General features: G+C 38.6%; 1 protein-coding gene across 2 annotated transcripts in view; it reads left to right on the top strand.

Moving 5' to 3' along the window:
• Positions 1-14,945, top strand: part of ITPR2 (inositol 1,4,5-trisphosphate receptor type 2) — a 567,579-nt gene that overhangs the window by 36,047 nt on the left and 516,587 nt on the right. The gene's annotated exons all lie outside the window — the stretch shown is intronic.

Raw genomic sequence — 14,945 nt, 5'->3', positions numbered from 1 at the left:
TTGAGAGAGGAAACTAGAAAAGGAATGTGGTGATTCTATTGGTAATAATAAATCTTGTCCACAGTGAATTTTGTGCCTTTTTCATAGACTTTCTTCAGACAGGACAAAAGCAAGGGCCAAATGCCATGGTGAAGGATTTTTATTCTTTGTGTGTGTGTGTGTGTATGTGTGTGTGTGTGTGTATGTGTGTGCTCAGTCATGTCCAGCTCTTAGTGACTCCATGGACTGTAGCCTGCCAGACTCCTCTGTCTGTGAATTTTCCACAAAGATACTGGAGTGGGTTGCCATTTCCTCCTCCAGGGGATCTTCCCAACCCAGGGATTGAACCCACATCTCCTGGGTCTCCTGCATTGGCAGGCATCTTCTTTACCACTGCGCACCTAGGAAACCATTTCTTCTCCTGGCAGCAGTTGTCAGCATCTGCATGAATGAGACCCTCCAGTGACGAAGCCCTTAGTGTCTAATGCAGAACCAATGCACGGTTGCAGAATTTTGTCTCTTAACGGATGTATTTTTTCCATGTAACTTTTTGTTATGAATGGTATTGTGACTTAATGTGCAAAGTGAAAAACTTTAATAAAACTCTGAAAGTTGTATTGGTTTGTGGGAGAAATTGAGTATGTTCTGAAGTCTTCATTTGTTTCTTAGAGGATGTCCAATAAGATGGGGGTAATCGTGGATGTTTATCTTTTCTTCTTGATTAGAAGTTTGGTTTGAAATCATCAGTTTGGCAAGATGACTGGGCCTTAAAAACAGTTGCTCTAAAAGGCAATTTAAAAAATATTTTGAGTAAACTTTACATAATATCTTTTTAAAGCTTGTTGTTTATCCATCTTATATAAAATAGTTGTCCTACTATATATATAGCACAGGGAGGGGGCTTCCCTGATAGCTCAGTTGGTAAAGAATTTGCCTGCAGCGCAGGAGACACTGTTTTGACTGGGCTGGGAAGATTCACTGGAGAAGGGATAGGCTACCCACTCCAGTATTCTTGGGCTTCTTTTGTGGCTTAGCTGGTAAAGAATCCACCTGCAATGTGGGAGACCTGGGTTCAATCCCTGGGTTTGATCCCTGGGTTGGGAAGATCCCCTGGAGAAGGAAACAGCTACCCACTCCAGTGTTCTGGCCTGGGAATTCCATGGACTGTACAGTCCATGGGGTTGCAAAGAGTTGGACATAACTGAGTGATTTTCATTTCACTTCACTTCATAGCACAGGGAACTGTATTCAGTATCTTGTGACAAACCATAATGGAAAAGAATATGATAAAGAATATTTTTGTGCATACACACACACACACACACACACACACACAAAATGTCCTTGCTATACAGAAGAAATTAACACAACATTATGGATCAACTGTAATTCAACAAAATTTAAAAAAATTTGTTTAAAACTTGAAATTATAAAAGAGAAAGAATGAGAGAGACAGATATAGAAGACTAAGGAGAGCATGAAATACCTAAAGACTGTAGCTTTTTTTTTTCGATGGGGCAAAATGACTGCTGGTGACATTGTTTTTCTCTTACCTCTCCAAGGGGGCAAGAGAGTCATAGCATCTTGAGGAAACTGAGAAAATCTTACAAAATGTCAAATGTTGCTGTCCCTAGAGAGGCATCTTTTATACCAACCATAAGTAAACTTTTGGCTGGTCTTATTAAGTCTACTTCCTAAATATATGGTGTTAAAAATTATATCTTAGAGAAATTGTATCTTTTCATAGATGGTTGGTATTTATATGTCTACTGTGCTGAATGAGGAAATGTAATTTTTATTTAGAGACTGTAAATCTAGAATTAGGAGGCATAATTACTCCTTTAAGTTATTCAGAGTATCAGTTTTTGAGATTCCAAAGTCATAGCAATTATGTGGAAAACCTAGGATGAGAAAGAGAGTATGAGTGTTGGTAGACCAGATGCTACTTCCTGTGAATTCAGTGAAAAAGGCTGGTGAGGCTTAACTTTTGTCCAGACATTTTTAGAGAAGAGTGAAGGTAGTGGACATGAATATGAATCAGTGAATTATTTGGGCAGGATAAAAAAATTCATTGTCTACCTTTGATTACTTGGTCTTCAGTTTCCCTCCATAGGATGGCAGAAAGTTGAGAAATGAGTTACTTTGTCTTAAAAAATAATCTGCTTTTGGTAACTTAGAAGTAGTAATAGCCAAAGCAAAAGCCACAAGAACGCATTCTTAGAGACAGTTTTGATGAGAAAATAATTATGATGCATTAGCTGGTGTTTAAACATCTCCAAAGATTTTTTTTTTAAATAAGGGTAAGCAGTGACCCTGGTTTCTGTTTTTTTTTTTTTTCTTACCAGATACGAATCTGATCAGTATCAATTTAGAAGGAAACCATTTTGCAGATGAAAGGAGGTTGCCTTTCTTTTGGGTCTAGGAAATGCAAGTGTGAAGCATAAACAACCTGTATATGAAAGGAGTTAGAAAGTAGGGCAGAATATCCGCATCCATTCTCATGAAGGGGAGAATGCAGAAGATGGTACCTTTCTTGAGTTTGTCTTTGTAGAGTTAATTTTCCTCTCACTTAAAATTCTAAAGATGAGGCATATAACTTCAAGAGAAGCTTCTATAATGGTAATTTCCCCTTTGACTTTTGCTTGTTGCAACTTGATTGCTCTTTAGTTGTATTGAATTAACAGCATGGAAACTTCCAAATACAAATTAAGTTGCTAAGGGAAAAGGAAAAAATTGGTTGTTAATGATAGCAGTATTTGTAAACTGGGCCCTTCAAAACTTAATGTGGGTGGGCGTGGGGGTGGGGATGGAATTTTCCTTTTAAAAAGAGATGTGTAATTCCTTTGCATCCTATCAGTTTTAGAAAAGTTATTGAGCTATTTGTTGGCCAAGAACAGCTTCCTAGAAAGAGGAGTCTATGTGACTTGAGGAGAGGATCTAAATATTTTATTCTCTGTTCCTTATAGCCCTTAATTGAGGTACTATTATTTGAGATACTTTCTAGGTTTTTAGGGTTTAAGGCAACCACTTTTGGGGCTTCCCTAGTAGCTCAGCAGTAAAGAATTCACCTGCCAATGCAGGAGACGCAGGTTCGATCCCTGAGTCTAGAAGATCCTCTGGAGAAGGAAATGGTAACCCACTCCAGTATTGTTGCCTGGGCAATCCTGTGAACGGAGGAGCCTGGTGGGCTACAGTCCGTGGGGTATCAGAAGAGTTGGACACATCTTGTGACTAAACAACAACCACTTACTAGCTGTTAGTTTTATTTCCATAGAAAAATAAAGTATGAAAGGAGTTAGCCTCCTAATAGATGTTCAAGGAGAACAATATTTATGTAAAATCCCTGTTGAATAGAGTGTGTTTTCTTTGTACAAAACTATGCTAACATTATGATAGGAGAATTTCCATAAGAACTTGACATCTTGATCCTAAGGTATGCTTGTGTTCCAAGAGTTTTCTCTAAATCTTTTGGCTGGGGGCTGGGGGAGGCCATGTTCCTTTTTGCGACTAGGAGAAAATTTATGGTTCAACTTGCTATGAATATACACAGACATAAAATTTTACATGTATTGAGGGTGTTCAATGCTCCCTGAAACCCACTCTGTGGACCTAAGCTTGGGAGCACTTGTATTAGTGTGTAATTATCATGCTTATATTAAGATGTAAGCTCTGGGTTTGGTCTGTCTTGTACTCTGCTATTTACCTGGTGCCTGGGACCATGCCTGGCTCACAGTCAGCCCTCAGTGAATATTTGTTGAATGAATGAGTCAGGGACAAAATGAATGTATCTTATTTGTGGTTACATGGCTACTCTGGATTTTCTGGTTGCATATATTCAATACTTTACCAGTTCTTTACTCGCTCTGTGCCCTTTATGGGTACATTAACGTTTTTTTGCAAGGAATAGAGACCCAATCCGTTTAAATAAAACAAAGACTTTTTGGTTTGCATTGCTGAGAAGTGCATGAGGAGATCTAGCTTCAGGTACAGCTGGAACCAGGGGTTCAGTTGATGAGACTGGGATTTTGTCTGCTTCATTTTTTCCTTCCTTTTGGGCTTTCTGCTCTGGCACTTTTTCCACCCATGGTGGGGAAAAATGATTCCTGACAGTGTTAGACCTACACTTTCCATCACCATTCTTGATCCTAGAAGGAAATTAGGACTGCTTCCTTTCCCATTCATTGTTCATATCTGCTTCTGTAAAGGTGCTTTGGCCCTGCTTGGGTTGCATACTGTTCTCTGGATGAAGTCCTGTGTCTGGGAGGATGTAACAAGAGAGGTCAGCCTAGGCCTCTTATCCTCCCTTGGGTGGCCGAGAGGTCTTCTTGGTTCTTATCTATGCTCTGTTAAGAGTTTTAAGTGAAAATGGAAGCTTTTAAATGGAAGCTTCCAAAAGGTTAAGGAGCAGAATAAAAAGTAACATATGTCTGAGGCACCTTTCCTATATAATTCATTTCAGGTTGATATGGTCTTGGGATGTCAGGGGGTCCCTTACTGAGCAACTGGTTTTCTGGATATCACCAAACACATGCCCTCAATGGAATGGCTTCTATCTTTCTTGCAGAATTTTTGAGAATTAAGAGAATAAATGCCAACATTATCTAAGTGAGCACAGTAATCTTGTGAAACCTGTTATAAATCAGAGAGCGTGTCTGTCTTCAGATTGCAGGCACAGTGGTTTGGACTTTCTGTACATGTTCTGGCCTTGACTTATTGGCCTTGCAGTGACTCCTGTAGGGCATCAGGGTGTGCTGAACACCCTGTGCTTGGCGGGGCTCACACACAGAACCAGTGCAGGTTGGCTCTGGGAGGGGAAGGAAATACTTTAGAATATGTGGGTGTTGTTTGAAACAGTCTGCTATGTATTTCAATTACAATTTCACTGTTCTTTCTTTGACATATATTTCATTCAACAATGATTTTCTAATGATGCATATATATATTTTTAAAGACAAGAGGAATGTTTTCTTTCTGTACTTATCATGCAAGTTTGAGAATAACCCACTGAGGAAGGTTCAAATACATTGAAAATCTTGAGATATATTTTGATAAGTTAAGACAGTTTAATTTTGAAATGCATAATGTTCTTAATTTTCTGTTTGGTTCATTGTGGATCCGTGCTGAGCAGGAGACTATTAACTCCTTGATGCAGTGCTGACTTTTGAAACTGAAGATTTTTTAAAAATTTTAATTAATTTATTTTAATTGGAGGATAATTACCTTACAATATTGTGATGCTTTTTGCCATACATCAACATGAATCAACTTCCCTGGTAGCTCAGTTGATAAAGAATCTGCTTGCAGTGCAGGAGACCAGGGTTCAATCCCTGGGTTGGGAAGATCCCCTGGAGAAGGAAATGGCAACCCACTCCAGTACTGCCTGGAAAATCTCATGGATAGAGGAGCCTGGTGGGCTGCAGTCCATGAGGTTGTAAGAGTCAAACATGACTTAGTGACTAAACCACCATATATATGTGTTCCCCCTATCCTGAACCACCCCCCCCCCCCCACCTCCTTCCCCACCTTATCTGTCTGGGTTGTCTCAGAGCAGCTGCTCTGGGTGCCCTGCTTCATGCATCAGACTTGCACTGGTCATATATTTTACATGGTGATATACCTGTTTCATTGCTATTCTCTCAAATCATCCCACCCTTGCCTTCTCCCACTGTGTCCAAAAGTCTGTTCTTTATGTCTGTGTCTCTTTTGCTACCCTGCATGTAGGATTGTCAGTACTGTCTTTCTAAATTCCATATCTATGTGTTAATATACAGTTACTTGTCTTTTTCTTTCTGACTTACTTTGCTCTTATCAGTCCTCAAACACAGCAAACATGCTCCCACTGTGCTGTTTCCTCTGCCTGGAATGCAGTTCTCTTAGATAACTCCCTTACCTCCTTTATATCTTCTATCATGTTTTATGTTTCCTTTTTAAAGTAGTGTTTATCCCTTAGCTCATCCCATGGGTGGAGGAGCCTGGTGGGCTACAGCCCATGTGGTGGCAAAGAGTCAGACACGACAGAGCAACTAACACACTATGTAATTAATGGATGTATTGTGTTTATTGTTTCTTATTTGTCTCTTTGCTACTACTCCCTACTAGAGTGTTGGTTTTGTTTGCTCTTAGAACAATGCCTGGCACATCGTACTGCTCAGTCAATATTTGTGGAATGAATGAATTTCCTGATGAAGAGATTTCAATTCATTTTTTCTGTAGTGATTACCTCGCTGCTGAACTTTTTTCAACAACTATGTGTTAATAATAAATAACAGGAATGAAAAGGGTGAGTCTTAATAATTACTGAGAATGTACTTTGTGCTGGGCATTTATAATAAATAACATTGATGATGATGGTGGCTATCCTTTATTGAATGTTAACTTTGTACTGGGTGTTTCGCATTGTCAAATCAGTTGTTTATTTAGATCAACTCTATGAAGTTAGTACTAAGTTATCTCAGCTTTATAGGTAGGCCAAAGAAATAACCTCCCAATATCACACGTTTATGTGGAATCAGTACAGTTGTAATATTAGAATCTTAAAAGGAAACATGTATTGTTAAGAGCTTTTTTTTTTTTTAAACCTTCTGTTTTTCTTGCTGTGCTGGGTCTTTCTTGCTGCATGTGGGCTTTCTCTAGTTGTGCCAAGCAGGGCTACTCTTTGTTGCGGTTCTTGAGTCACTCATTGCGGTGGCTTCTTTTGTTGCAGAGCACAGGCTCTAGGAGTTAGGGCTTCAGTACTTGTGGCTTCTGGGCTCTAAAGCACAAGGCTCAGTAGTTGTGGCTCATGGGTTGAATTGCTGCTGGGCAGGTGGGATCTTCCCAGACCAGGGATCGAACCCATATTCCCTGCATTGGCCGGTGGATTCTTATCCACTGTGCCACCAGAGAAGTTCCAGAAACATGTGTTGTTAAATTTATATTATCCCATTTTTGTCCTAATCTAGTTGAGTCAATATATCTGTTTGGGAACATTTATTTGTGTTTTAATTACAAATTTTAAATTAGTATTTATTGTTTTTGGGCAGTGCTGGGTGTTTGTTGCTGCACAATGGACTTTCTCTAGTTGCAGCGAGTGGGGCCTACTTTCTACTTGTGGTGCTTGGGCTTCCCACTGTGGTGGCTTTTCTTGTGGAGAACAGGCTCTAGAGTGCAGGCTCAGTAGTTGTGGTACTCATGTCTAGTTGCCCTGCAGCATGTGGGATCTTCCCAGACTGGGGGTCGAACCCTTGTCTCCCTCATGGGCAGGCAGATTCTTAACCCTTAGACCACCAGGAATGTCCCTTATTTTTGATGATTGCTCTCTGAAGGATTAGGGTTTAGAACTAGGAGTATCCTTCCGTTTGGTCTTCCCTGGTGGCCCAGTGGTAAAGAAGCTGCCTGCAATGCAGGAGACCCAGGTTTGATCCCAGGTTGAGAAGATCCCCTGGAAGAGGGCATGGCAGTTCACTCCAGTATTCTTGCCTGGATAATCCCATGGACAAAGGAGCCTGGTGAGCTATAGTCCATGGGATCTCTAAGAGTCAGACACGACTGAAGTGACTGAGCACGCACACCCTTCCATTTATAGGTAAATTCATTACCTAGGATTAATTATAAATTCTGCTTTAAGAGTACTAGTATTTCTGCTTCTCAGTTCACTTCAGTTGCTCAGTCGTGTCCGACTCTTTGCGACCCCATGGACTGCAGCACGCCAGGCCTCCCTGTCCATCACCAACTCCTGGAGTTTACTCAAACTCACGTCCATTGAATTGGTGATGCCATCCAACTGTCTCATCCTCTGCATCCCCTTCTCCTCCTACCTTCCATCTTTCCCAGCATTGGGATCTTTTCCAGTGAGTCAGTTCTTCACATCAGGTGGCCAAAGTATTGGAGTTTCAGCTTCAGTATCAGTCCTTTCAATGAATATTAAGGACTAATTTCCTTTAGGATGGACTGGTTGGATCTTCCTGTAGTCCAAAGGACTCTCAAGAGTATTCTCCAACACCACATTTTCTAGGCATTGGGAAAAAAATTTTGTCTACCTTGGAAGCTAGAGAAATAATTTAATTTAGTACATACATGTGTGGCTCTTTTCAGCCATCAGACTTCTCTGCTTTTTTTGTTTACCTTTGATTTTACTGTCAGTTGGCTCTCTGTTTAGAGATTGTATGTTTTGTTTGACTATTTTCAGGTAAGAATACTTTCACTCTATCCCGGAAAGACAGCTCTCTGCTCTTTAATTAGAACACTGCAGAAGAGGATATACCTGTCATTTCAGCTACAACTAGACCCTTGACAGTAACACAAATAAGTTTGGAATTATTTTCTTTGTGCACAGACTGACTTAAAAGAGGGTATGTCCACTGATTCCATCCATACAAATTATATGTATGACTTTAGAATGACATCTGTTTTTTTAAACCTATATTTACTCACATTTAGTCACTGTTAATTAAACGTTAGGAAGCTTTGTCTCTGAAGGATCTATGTGAGAGTCTGAATTTTTTTCTTTTCATAAGAAGGATTTTTAAAGCTCCCCCATTTTTCTGGCGATTCTTAGAAGTGTCCCAGTTCTTGTTGACTCAGAGTCATCTGCTTGTAGCTTTAATATGGTAACTTTTATACCCTCCAACTTACTGGAAAAAAGGTCTAGTTTCTTATGCTAATCATTGTGAGAATTGGTTTATGGTTCCCAGAGGTTTTTCTGGTGAGGGAACTTCTCTTGCCAACTATTTCCTCCTAGGTATGTTTCTCTCTTTCGGAGAAGGCAATGGCACCCCACTCCAGTACTCTTGCCTGGAAAATCCCATGGACGGAGGAGCCTGGTAGGCTGCGGTCCATGGGGTCGCGAAGAGTCGGACACGACTGAGCGACTTCACTTTCACTTTTCACTTTCCTGCATTGGAGAAGGAAATGGCAACCCACTCCAGTGTTCTTGCCTGGAGAATCCCAGGGACGGGGGAGCCTGGTGGGCTGATGTCTGTGGGGTCACACAGAGTTGGACACGACTGAAGCGACTTAGCAGCAGCAGCATGTTTCTCCTTTATGTCTGATTAGCATGATATTTGGTTCTCATATTCATCTCTTTTTGAAGAAGGTAGCATAGTTGAAAGAACAGGGAAGACGCAGGTCCTAACAGCTATAAAACTAATTGTTAGTTGCATTGTACTCTGGAGATTTCAAAGGAGAGAAATGTTTTTGGCTAAATTATGTTTGTTCTGCCTAGGAGCTCCTACTGACTGGGTTATTTTTTGAGGTCTCTTTAACCACTCACTTCTGTAATATATGATTGTTTCTTTATGTTTTGCTGAGGGCAGGAGCCCAGGATGGGCAGTTTGATCACTGTTATATATTTAGTTCATCTTTTCTTCCTGTGTTCTTCCTGCTACCTCTTTATCGACCTCGTTTTGTCTTTTGAGATTTGTTTTCTTTATCCTTGTGGTCCACTGAAGTATGTAAGTTCATTCATTCAACAGTTATTTCTGTGTACTGACTATATGTCAGTCACTATGCTAGGTACTGAGAATATGAAGATTAAACATATGGTGCTGCAGTCCCCAAGGATCTCAGTGTTTATTAGAGACATGGAACTAAAAGTATCATACAATATATAGCAGCTTGAAAGGGTGCATATCAAATATGGTGGGATCATAGAGGGAGACCCTAAGCTTCTAGAATATTGATGAGTATGGTTTTAAGCTAAATATGTGTACTATGAGCCAAGAGAATTTGTCAAAACCTTGTAAATTTAGGCTATCAAAATGTAATAAGGATACGAAAACCATATAACCTGAAAAGAGTTGAGGGCTCTGGTATATACTTTTTTCCTAGAAAAATGACACAGGTGAAACTATTTGCAAAGCAGATGTAAAGAACAAACATCTGGACACTAGCGGGGTAAAAGGAGAGTGTGATATATTGAGAGAATGGGAATGACATAAATGTTTATTTATATTTATACACTGTTATGCATAAAATAGATGACTAACAAGAACCTACTGTTTAGCACAGGGAGCTCTATTCAATGCTCTTTGGGTTCAGAGAGAGGGTATATGTATGTGTATAGCTGATTTACTTTGTGGTATAGCAGAAACCAACAAAAACATTTTAAAGCAACTAAACTCCAGTAAAAAAAACTTAAGAAAACAGTACCAATAGATTGCTGGACGCACCGCTGCCACACACTTTCAATTTATAAAAAGAATGCAGTATCTATAAAATACAATAAAGCAAAGCACAATGACATAGGTATATCTGTACTTCTGTTGCCTTTTATATCTCTTACCCCTTTTTTTCCATTCTCTGCAAGATACAGATCTCTAAAATTTCAGAGACAAGAAGAGGCCTGTATGAGATGCAGCCCAACACCATAAAGCCATCAGTTCTGCTTTATTCATGGATGGTCTTGCTTTGTTGAAACATTTTTTCAGCAAGGCCTAAGCTAAGAAGACTCAGGGAACAATCAGAATATTAGTGGGTATTGGATCTTATTTGTTTTTTTCTCAAATGAAGTTTTTGTCTCCACAATAATTACCTGAGTGTGCATTCTTAACTAGATCTTTCATTTCCTACAGGTGCAAACTCTTCAGAAAAAGACAAACATAATTTCTGAGATAATGTTATGCAAGCACTGTATGGCAAATAGCTTGCATAAGTGTCATAATATGCTTATGTGGTAGGTTCTTTCGGTCAGTTCAGGTCAGTCGCTCAGTCGTGGCCAACTCTTTGCAACCCATGGACTGCAGCACACCAGGCTTCGCTGTCCATCACCAACTCCCGGAGCTTACTCAAATTCATGTCCATTGAGTCAGTGATGCCATCCAACCATTTCATCCTCTTTTGTCCCCTTCTCCTCCTGCCTTCAATCTCTCCCAGCATCGGGGTCTTTTCCAATGAGTCAGTTCTTCGCATCAGGTGACCAAAGTATTGGAGCTTCAGCTTCAGCATCAGTCCTTCCAATGAATATTCAGGACTGATTTCCTTTAGGATTGACTGGTTGGATCTCCTTGCAGTCCAAGGGACTCTCAAGAGTCTTCTCCCACACCACAGTTCAAAAGCATCAATTTTTTGACACTCAGCCTTCTTCATGGTTCAACTCTCAAATCCATCCTGACTACTGGAAAAACCATAGCTTTGACTGGACGGACCTTTGTTGACAAAGTAATGTCTCTGCTTTTTAACATGCTGTCTAGGTCGGTCATAGCTTTTCTTCCAAGGAGCAAGTGTCTTTTAATTTCATGGCTGCAGTCACCATCTGCAGTGATTTTGGAGCCCAAGGAAATAAAGTCTGTCACTGTTTCCATTGTTTCCCCATCTGTTTGCCATGAAGTGGTAGGACTGGGTGCCATGATGTTTGTTTTTTGGAATGTTGAGCTTTAAGCCAACTTTTTCACTCTCCCCTTTAGCTTTCATCAAGAGGCTCTTCAGTTCCTCTCTGCTTTCTGCCATAAGGGTGGTGTCATCTGCATACCTGAGGTTATTGGTATTTCTCCTGACAATCTTGATTCCAGCTTGTGCTTCATCCAGCCTGGTATTTCACATGATGTACTCTGGATATAAGTTATAAACAGGGTGACAATACACAGCCTGACAATATACAGGTTCTTTAGGTTCTTGTTATTAATCCTTCATTTTACAGATGAGGAAACTGAGGCTCAAAGAAGCTAAAAAACCTTCCCAGTGTCACACAGCCAGTAAATGGCAAGGTCAGAATTTGAATCCAAGCAGTCTGATGATGCTGGAGTCGCAAATCTTAATCATTACACTATGTGTAACATTGTTAATGCTAATTGATTAACAATCATTTTTTCCCTGTGTTCATAATTCCTGTTATATTTCTTATTCCCAACTGTTCCCTGTGTGGATTTTATTTATTGGTGGGAATACTAGGAGGATGGAAGGGAGAAGACAGTATATGAAGTAAATCAGTAAATTTGAGAGACCTGGAATATTAGTATTCTATATACTCTCAAAAAGAAAATATTTTCTCCACTTGTTGTTTTATATATTTCTATGAGAAGTTGCATGTTTTACATATGTCTGTTAGATCAGACTTGTTAATTATGGGTTTTAAAGCATGTATCCTTGCTACATTTTGTCTGCTTGCCCTATCAGTAATTGAGAAACATGTTGAAATCTCCCACTGTGATAATATCTTTGTTAATTTCTCCTTGTAGTTCTAAAATTTTTTTTTGCATAATTTGAGGCTGTTACATTAAAATTTAGAATTGTTATGTATTCTTAGAGAACTGAAACACTTCTTGTTATTTAATCACCTTATTTGCTTTGAATAATGCTTTCTTAAAAAACATCTAAAAAAAAAAAGAAAAAAAGAAAAAAAAAGAATTAAAAAAAAAAATCTGAAGTCTATTTTTCTACCATAGCTTTCTTTTGATCAGTATTTCCTTAATGTGCTTTTCTCTGTCCTTATGTTCTGGGTATAGTTCTAGTTAGTAACATATGGTTGGATTTTTTCATTCAGTCTGGACATTTTTTTTTTTAGTCTGTCTTTGAAGTGGTGAGTTAAAAATTAAATTTATTATGATTAATATTGACTTATTTCTACCTTCTTACTTTGTGCCAGGTTAATCATGATTTTCCCAAATTTTTCTTCTCTCAATTCTTTTTTGGATCAATTGAATGTTTGCTTATTTTTCTTTTTGTTCCATTCATCCTTCTCTGTTGGTTCTGTATTTGCATATTAACACTAGTTCTCTTTCAGTATTTTAAAAATTATGCTGTGCACACTCAGTAAAGTAAAAAGTTAATTGATATTTAGCTAATTCCTGTACAATTCAGAACCATGGAACTAGTTAACTCTGTATAACTATTTACTTATGTTATACATATAACAGGTCATATGTTAGTTGTTATTATTCTTTTATACTAAAGATGTTTATTTACATTTATTCACATGTTAGTTTTTCCTTCCTATTTCTTCTTAGGACTGATCTTTTTGTAGTAAGATAATTTTCCTTCTACCTGAAGTATATCCTGGAAAGTTTTTTAGTGAAAATCTGTTAGGGGTAAATTTTAGTTTTTATCTATCTAAAAATACTTTGACATTACCCTGTTCCTATAAGTTAATTTTGCTGGGCACACAGTTTCAACTAGATGATTACAGTCAAAGAAATGATTCCAAAATTTTCTGGCTTGTATTGTAGAATCTGAGACACTAGCAGCCCAATGTGTTGTGTTTTCTGTATTTGTGGATTCATATCTTTCATTAGTTTAGGAAATTCTCAGCCATTATCTCTTCAAATATTGCCTCTCTTCCATTTGTCTATTCTTCCAAGGGTGCTAAATATAATACATTGATACTTTCTCGTTTCATCTCTTGTGTTTCTTGTGAGTTAGTCATTCAGTTGTGTCTGACTCTTTGTGGCCCCGTGGACTGTAGCTCACCAGGCTCCTCTGTCTGTGGGGTTTTCCAGGCAAGAATACTGGAGTGAGTTGCCATTCCCTTCTTCAGGGGATCTTCCTGAGCCAGGGACTGGACCCAGGTCTCTTGCATTTCAGGCAGATTCTTTAATGTGTAAGCCACCAGGGAAGCCCTGGTGTTTCTTAAACCCTCTTTCATATTTTTTCTCTTTCCTGTCTTCTGTTTCATTTTGAGTGATTTCTTAAGATCTGTCTTCTAGGTTATTAATTAGTTGTGTTTGATTTTCTATCTTAAACCCACCTACTTAGTTTAACAATTATTTTTTGTTTCTGGAAATTCTTTATCAAGTCTGTCTGGCCATTTTTGATGGGCTCTTTCTCTTTTTTCATTTAAGAAAAGTATCTTTAATGTCTATAAATATTTATAATAGTTATAGTTTAAGTTGGTAATTAAAGTATATGTTAGTTATAGTTTAAGTTGGTAATTAAAGTGTATGTCTGTTGTTGTTTTTGCTGATGCAATAGCAGTTTGCTGCAGTAGAAACTTTGAAAATATTTGAACTCATGTTTCTTGAGTAGAATCTACAGTATAATTGCTATAACTCTGGACAGAAAATAATAAACAACTATGTGAAAGTATGAGTGAGTGACCAAAACCAGCAGAAACCTGGGGCAGGGGAGGTGTCTGTTCTTGGAATAAGAGAGTGTCATTAGATAAGTCCCATTTTACAGCCTTTTTACTGGTAGCACCTTTAAGTTGGTACCAACCAGGTGGCAAAAACTCAGATAGGCTTGACAGTCTGGTAGTATTAGTATTAGCAAAGTTCTGGACCTGAACTTTGCCCAGTCTGTCACTTTTGCCAGTGCCAAAGATTTTCTAGCTCTCTGCAGATGACTGAGAACTGGTAGTAGTTAAGGTAACCTTAGCCATCATTAAATAATTGATCTCAACTGATATCGATGACCATTTATATCCTGAGAAAGACACTTTGTAAGTGCTTTGACTTTCATGAGAACAGTAATGGGCAAGTTAGAATAAAATGCTGCATATACTGGCTTGCAATAGTATTGGGTTCACAGAGGTTGAGCAGACAGTGTAGAGAGGATCAAGGAAAGAAAGTTATTAGATGGAGAAGGAAAATCTGAGAAGAAAATGATTGCTTTCTTTGGCTAGATTAAGACTTTAAGCTTTCAGAATATACAGGCAAGTCCTTTCTGAAGTCATGGTTAGGTAATACGTGCTTCTCTCTGAGAGGTTCTTTTAGTTTTTTTCCCACCAGTTTTACCAGCATCCATACTCTGAATATAATTGTTTCACTAAGTGATGGATTCTTGCAGTGATTTCTGAAAATGTTAATATGTGAGCAACAGCGTTGCCTTTGTAGTCCTCAGGATATGCGTTTTGTTTAAAGGTCTTTAAGTCATTTGGCATAGATGATAGTGCTGATCAAAAAATTTAAGCATAACGATTCACTCAATATTTTGGGGGATTTCTATGTAGCATTATTTGATAATTTAGTGTTTATGCTATAATTTATATGTGGTTTAGATTGATTTTATCTTTCTTGAAGAACAACTGGAAACATTTGAAATAGGTAGAGCAAGCACAA

This window comes from Odocoileus virginianus, chromosome 23 (assembly GCF_023699985.2).
Source record: "Odocoileus virginianus isolate 20LAN1187 ecotype Illinois chromosome 23, Ovbor_1.2, whole genome shotgun sequence".
Classification (NCBI taxonomy): domain Eukaryota; kingdom Metazoa; phylum Chordata; class Mammalia; order Artiodactyla; family Cervidae; genus Odocoileus; species Odocoileus virginianus.
This window is presented reverse-complemented; position numbering and strand designations above follow the sequence as displayed.